We start from the raw sequence: 8,217 nt of genomic DNA on the forward strand, positions 1-8,217 counted from the left end.
ATCTTCATCAACATTTAACAATTCCTCAAAATATTCCCTCCATCTTCCCGATACCTCTAACTCTCCATTTAATAACTCTCCTCTCCTATTTTTAACTGTCAAATCCATTTGTTCCCTAGGCTTCCTCACCTTATTAATCTCCAAAACTTTTTCTTATTTTCAACAAAATTTGTTGATAACATCTCACCCACTCTCTCATTTACTCTCTTTTTACATTGCTTCACCACTCTCTTAACCTCTCTTTTTTTCTCCATATACTCTTCCCTCCTTGCATCACTTCTACTTTGTAAAAACTTCTCATATGCTAACTTTTTCTCTCTGACTACTCTCTTTACATCATCATTCCACCAATCGCTCTTCTTCCCTCCTGCACCCACTTTCCTGTAACCACAAACTTTTGCTGAACACTCTAGCACTATATTCTTAAACCTACCCAATACATCTTCGACCCCATTACCTATACTCTCACTAGCCAATCTCTCCTCCAATAGTTGTTTATATCTTACCCTAACTGCCTCCTCTTTTAGTTTATACACCTTCACCTCTTTCTTACTTGCTGCTTCTATTCTCCTTGTATCCCATCTATCTTTTACTCTCACTGTAGCTACAACTAGAAAGTGATCTGATATATCTGTGGCCCCTCTATAAACATGTACATCCTGAAGTCTACTCAACAGTCTTTTATCTACCAATACATAGTCCAACAAACTACTGTCATTACGTCCTACATCATATATTGTATACTTATTTATCCTTGTTTTCTTAAAATACGTATTACCTATAGCTAAACCCCTTTCTATACAAAGTTCAATCAAAGGGCTCCCATTATCATTTACACCTGGCACCCCAAACTTACCTATCACGCCCTCTCTAAATGTTTCTCCTACTTTAGCATTTAGGTCCCCTACCATAATTACTCTCTCACTTGGTTCTAAGGTTCCTATACATTCGCTTAACATCTCCCAAAATCTTTCTCTCTCCTCTACATTCCTCTCTTCTCCAGGTGCATACACGCTTATTATGACCCACTTTTCTTATCCGATCCTTATTTTAATCCACATAATCCTTGAATTTACACATTTATATTCCCTCTTCTTCTTCCATAATTGGTCCTTCAACATTATTGCTCCTTAGCTCTAACTCTCTCAGATACTCCTGACTTAATCCCATTTATTTCCCCCCACCGAAACTCGCCTACCCCCTTCAGCTTTGTTTCTCTTAGGGCCAGGACATCCAACTTCTTTTCATTCATAACATCAGCAATCATCTGTTTCTTGTCATCCGCACTACATCCACGCACATTCAAGCATCCCAGTTTTATAAAGTTTTTCTTCTTCTCTTTTTTAGTAAATGTCTACAGGAGAAGGGGTTACTAGCCCATTGCTCCCGGCAGTTTAGTCGCCTCATACGACACGCATGGCTTACGGAGGAAAGATTCTTTTCCACTTCCCCATGGACAGTAGAGAAAATAAAAACAAGAACAAGAGGTATTAAGAAAAAGAAGAAATACCCCTAGATGTGAGTATGTATATATATATGCAAGTGCAGTGTGACCTAAGTGTAAATATATATATATATATATATATATATATATATATATATATATATATATATATATATATATATATATATATATATATATATATATATATATATATATAATATGTTGTGCGATTGTGGGTTAAATAAAAAAAAGCTCTACTTGCCGAATAAGGCAGCGAAAATTTGTTTTGCAATAATTTCTCAAAAATCATTCTAAACCTAACGAAAAAAATATATTTCATTGTTTTTTTTATTATTAAATTATTGTAAACCTATCTAAAATATATTTAGTTGGATTGGGCTAAATTAAATTGCGCTTTTTATAATAAGGTTAGGTAAGTTTTCCATTTTTTTTTTGGTACAAAATTATTAATTTTACATTAACATAAATGAAAAACATTTACCTTCAAAACGCAAATGATGATGGTCTCTAGGCACCATGATGGTAATGCTGGTGCAGTAGTAAGGATGAATGGGAGGATGTTGGCACCTGGAGAAGAAGTTGATATCCTTGGGGTGAAATCTGACTCCAAACTAACCATGAAGAACCATGTTGTAAATCTTGCAAACAAGGCAGCCAGGAAGCTTACAGCACTTCGCCGTATCTCGCATCTGTTTGACAGTAGGGGTTGCAAGATTCTGTACGAGGCACAAGTACGCTCACACCTTGAGTATGCTCCACTTTCTTGGCTTGCCTGCCCTCCCTCTCATCTGCGACTGCTTGACAGAGTGGAGAACAGAGCAAGACGTCTCATCTCTCGCCTGGACCCATCCTGGACAGATCTGTCATTTCAGTAGAGCCTTCAACATAGGAGGGATGTGGGTGGCCTTACTGTTATGTACAAGGCCAATATTATCAAAATACCACACTTGGATCCACTTCGAGGACAGCGTGAAACAAGCTTTTATGCCACAAGACGGGCAGAAAGCAGCAACTTCACTCTTGCTGTACCCTTCTCCAGAACATCACTCCATCTGAGATCATATATACCCAGAATGACTCAAGTATGGAACACATTCGTACAGCATAATGATGTCAACGAGATAAAGTCAGCTGATCAAATGAAAATGCTGGCCCACAGATGGCTCCAACTTCATCCTGTTCCCTACTTGTATGTCTCATAACAATAAAAATGCTTTCAAATGAGCTGATGTAGGTAACAACTCTTAGCTTGCCAATAAAGTTAGGAATCCTTAACCTGTAAATAGCTTGTCAATAAAGCTAGGGATCCTTAACCTTGTCAAACCCTGTGTAAAAAAAAAAAATTAGAAAGGACTTAATTTTAAATGAGTTCTTGATAACTGACCAGTTTTACACACATACATACGTACATGCAACCACACACAGGTTAGTTCGTACTTGATAATAATCGTTGCCACTTATTATTAGCGTGAAGAATGAGGCACAAAGGAAAAAAACTGGTGATTAATTGATTAATGGAGGGTAAATAAATGGAAATAATTCACTTGGTTTGACTTTTCTGGAAAGTTATGCCTGAAACTATTATTCCCATAAGAAAACTGTTGTACATGTGTTCAAGAATCCTGAGTGACCTCCCCGAAGAATTAGAAGAATGGATACCACCCGAACCATTCTACGTCCAGTAAGACGGATTAACGCTCGCCAATTTTGGATGACCCACTTCTGTCAATCAACACCTTACAACTAACCTTGTAGCATCTACAACCATCCTACAGCAGGATACCGCCTCAGAAACTGCTTAGTCAACCAACTCCAGGTGAGCACCAACCTGGATCAGATAATCTGGAACTACCACCTGCAGCTGCAGCCTTAAGACCGACCTCTTGCGCAAAAAAAAAGGCAATTGCAAATAGTATACATCCTTCCAATTCAGCGATACACCGGTATACAGCTGGTATAGCGGTGTGCAACTGACGGGCAGGAGGTATACCTATCTTATGAATTCAACTTTTTCACGAATAACACAACTTACACACACACACACGTGTTTAAACTGCATCAAAGTGGATAGGTCACTTACCTTTAAAACCCCACCTCTCCCTCCACCCTCCCTAACCTTTCTCACATTTCATCCTTCCCCATCCTTCTTCCTTCCCCATCTTACCAAAGCTCTGGTCACAACCTCGCACATAAGTTCATTACTTTGTAAAAAACTGGTTAGGTTAAATATAAATTAGGTTAAATAATATATTAAGTATGGATACCCGTACTTAATATATTATGTGTGGCCCTCAAGACCATCGTAAAAATTTAAAACTCTGTATGAAAGCTAAATAAACTCGCTTAGTTTATCGTTTATGGTCTGAAAAAAAAATTATAGTTCTCCTCTCTTACGTTTTCCACTCGGTTTTGGGTCATGAATGTTTACCAGGGGAGACCCAAATAAACTTGTGTGGTAACGCCTGTGGTGTGTCAAGGTGGTACGACCACCAATTAGTCGGAATATTAGTGTCTAGGACGAGTTAGTGTAGTTGCTCTCTCAGTCCTCATATTTTCTGAGCCGCAGTAAAGATAATGTTAACAGCGACCACGGCGGTCTGGCGAGGATAAGATAAGAATCTTAATGGAAACAAGTCACAACGTTAGTTTATATTGAGATACCATGCATTAAATCTGTATACCGTGCTATGTGTGTATTCCCACACGTGTGTGTATCCACAGTTTGTATGTGTGTGTGCCATCAGAATCACTGTACACATTTATATTACTGTCCGAAATGCCCCGGCATGAGAGTACCATTGTTTGTACTTAACTAATCAAAACTGTAAATACACATTGTAACCTTCCAAAGAAATAAAATAGTATATATCTTTATCTTTACTGTCTATAAAACCATTTGTAGATTTTACAAAATACTTGCAAAAGCTCCACTCACGTTCACTATACCTCATTACAGATAATTATACAGGTAATTATACAGATAATTATACAGGTAATTATACAGATAATTATACAGGATGCAATAAATATATAATAATTAAAGATATACATTGGTGGTACAGAATAGAGATACAACCTTGGATGACCCCAAACTTAAACAATCATAAAAGGAGGTATTATCTTTAGAAGTTCCTCTGTGGCAGGACATCGAGTGGCGACGAGCAGACGGCGGTTGGAGACTCCACCAGTCATTCCGCTGAATGACCCACACGGGTTTACCGCTTCAAATAGCTGATTATGATAAATAACAACTACAGCTGAAGGGTTATACAGGCAGATCAAAATCTGAAGAGACGATCTTGTTTGGATTACCAGCCCGGAGTGTTAGTAACCCAGGACAGCCCGGAGTGTTAGTAACCCAGGACAGCCCGGAGTGTTAGTAACCCAGGACAGCCCGGAGTGTTAGTAACCCAGGACAGCCCGGAGTGTTAGTAACCCAGGACAGCCCGGAGTGTTAGTAACCCAGGACAGCCCGGAGTGTTAGTAACCCAGGACAGCCCGGAGTGTTAGTAACCCAGGACAGCCCGGAGTGTTAGTAACCCAGGACAGAACGGAGTGTTAGTAACCCAGGACAGCCCACAGTGTTAGTAACCCAGGACAGCTCGGAGTGTTAGTAACCCAGGACAGCCCGGAGTGTTAGTAACCCAGGACAGCCCGGAGTGTTAGTAACCCAGGACAGCCCGGAGTGTTAGTAACCCAGGACAGCCCGGAGTGTTAGTAACCCAGGACAGCCCGGAGTGTTAGTAACCCAGGACAGCCCGGAGTGTTAGTAACCCAGGACAGCCCGGAGTGTTAGTAACCCAGGACAGCCCGGAGTGTTAGTAACCCAGGACAGCCCGGAGTGTTAGTAACCCAGGACAGCCCGGAGTGTTAGTAACCCAGGACAGCCCGGAGTGTTAGTAACCCAGGACAGCCCGGAGTGTTAGTAACCCAGGACAGCCCGGAGTGTTAGTAACCCAGGACAGCCCGGAGTGTTAGTAACCCAGGACAGAGTGTTAGTAACCCAGGACAGCCCGGAGTGTTAGTAACCCAGGACAGCCCGGAGTGTTAGTAACAGTGTTAGTAACCCAGGACAGCTCCCAGGACAGCCCGGAGTGTTAGTAACCCAGGACAGAACGGAGTGTTAGTAACCCAGGACAGCCCGGAGTGTTAGTAACCCAGGACAGCCCGGAGTGTTAGTAACCCAGGACAGCCCGGAGTGTTAGTAACCCAGGACAGCCCGGAGTGTTAGTAACCCAGGACAGCCCGGAGTGTTAGTAACCCAGGACAGCCCGGAGTGTTAGTAACCCAGGACAGCCCGGAGTGTTAGTAACCCAGGACAGCCCGGAGTGTTAGTAACCCAGGACAGAACGGAGTGTTAGTAACCCAGGACAGCCCGGAGTGTTAGTAACCCAGGACAGCTGTGTAGTAACCCAGGACAGCTCGGAGTGTTAGTAACCCAGGACAGCCCGGAGTGTTAGTAACCCAGGACAGCCCGGAGTGTTAGTAACCCAGGACAGCCCACAGTGTTAGTAACCCACGACAGCCCAGAGTGTTAGTAACCCAGGACAGCTCGGTGTGTTAGTAACCCAGGACAGCCGGGAGTGTTAATAACCCAGGACAGAACGGAGTGTTAGTAACCCAGGACAGCCCGGAGCGTTAGTAACCCAGGACAGCCCGGAGTGTTAGTAACCCAGGACACCCCGGAGTGTTAGTAACCCAGGACAGCCCGGAGTGTTAGTAACCCAGGACAGCTCGGAGTGTTAGTAACCCAGGACAGCCCGGAGTGTTAGTAACCCGGGACAGCCCGGAGTGTTAGTAACCCAGGACAGCCCGGAGTGTTAGTAACCCAGGACAGCCCAGTCAAGTTAGAATGTAATCGGGGGCTGTGTTATTTCCACTGAGGTTCTTCAAGCGTTCGCTCTTTCGTTCGTTCTTTATTGTCCATGTCCACGACCCACCATAACCCACTGACAAGAGCGGACCCACGACAACCGCAGATCAACACTAAACTGACATCAATCAGATTTGTGACAAGGTTTATTTTCTAAAGAAATCTTGAGACTTGCACAGTAATTCGTTTACACCGTGAGATTAATCTGTATATTATCTTGACGGGCACAGATTGATTAATGATTCTCAACACGGTTTTACAAAGGGGCGTTCCTGTCTTACGAATTTACTAACTTTTTTCACTAAGGTTTTTGAGGAGGTAGATCATGGCAATGAATATGATACACAAATAACCCGCACATAAAAGAGAGAAGCTTACGACGACGTAAGAGATCATAGCCATCCTATTGACTGGTCTTCTGCTAAAACTGTCTTCCCTACTTCCAACTCGAACAGTCGCCGTCTAGTTGAATCCTCTCTAATACACAACTTTCCTTGTATGAATCTTAGCCCTGGCTTCGTCTCTGTAGATGCCTTCCTCTCCCACTACATTGTAAAATGCTCCAAACTTCAGAACACCCGTGACTTAACCTGACTCCTCATTTTTTCTTTTTCTTTTTCTTCTTCTCCCTCTTCCCTTTCCTCTTTCCCTTTTCTCCTCTGGGTTGTCTTTCTCTCTTCTGTCTCGTGTTTCTGTTCCTTCTTCATTTATTTCACTTCTTCCCCTTTCACGCACCTCTGTGCGCTTGCTCTCCCTCAGTGGACACCTAGCTCTCTTGCAGTGCTCCCCTTCCTTTGTATTTGACTGGCTCGTCCTCCTTATTCCCCACTTCTACCACTACCACTACTACTACTACTACTGATGAAATTAAGACACATGTGCGGCATCTGGGTGCCTTTGTTGTGGACGTTTCGCCATCCAGTGGCTGGCTGGATGGCGAAACGTCTACGATCGGGATGCCCTGGTGTTGCGCATGTCTTAATTTCATCTTGTCGGTATTATATACCATTCTTGTACCACTACTACTACTACTACTACAACCACCACCTCTTCCTGCCTATATATAGCCGTCCTGCTCCGCTTCTGGTTAGTGTGACTTTGTAAATGGTCCAAGTCGGACCGAAACGTCGTGGTAAGCTTCTCTCTTTTATGTGCGGGTTATTTGTGTATCGTTCCAGTCACGGTATTATGCCTTTTTTTTGTTATTAATGAATATGAATATGAGGCTACTGAGGAAACTTAGGGCACACAGAATAGAAGGAGAAATTTTTTCCTGGTTAGAGGCATGGCTGAAAAATAGACAGCAGAGAGTTTGCATAAATGGAGAGAAATCAGAATGGGGGCACGTCACAAGCGGTGTTCCTCAGGGGTCAGTGTGTCATGTAGGGGGGTAATGATTGAATAGGATACAAGTGGGGAATATGGGAGTAGGGGATTATGTAGGCAGGGGAGAGGCAGGCGAGGTGGTAGGAGTGAGATGATTAGCGGAGGTAGGTAGGTAATGACAGGTCAGTGGTGACCACCACGACACTCTCATTAACTCTACACTACTCACTAACATATGCCTCGCCCACTATTCACTCATATATAAACATAATAAAATATAAGAAATAGGAATAGCTAATAACGGGGACAGTGAATATTACTATTCTACTCAAACACAGTTTATTATTAAGTCCTTGTACAATAATATATTTGGGAACAGGAGTACATCATTGGGGTTCAGATAAAATGGGGTGGTACACATAAACAGTGAGACAGGGAAATACAATCAACTTGACCAAAATGAATGTAACTTACAATATAGTTCAGAGGGCAGTTCACTACAGAAACTAAGCCACAGGTCCCAAGACCTACACAGCACGAGTACTGCGCCAAG

This window comes from Cherax quadricarinatus, chromosome 21 (genome assembly GCF_038502225.1).
Source record: "Cherax quadricarinatus isolate ZL_2023a chromosome 21, ASM3850222v1, whole genome shotgun sequence".
Lineage (NCBI taxonomy): Eukaryota > Metazoa > Arthropoda > Malacostraca > Decapoda > Parastacidae > Cherax > Cherax quadricarinatus.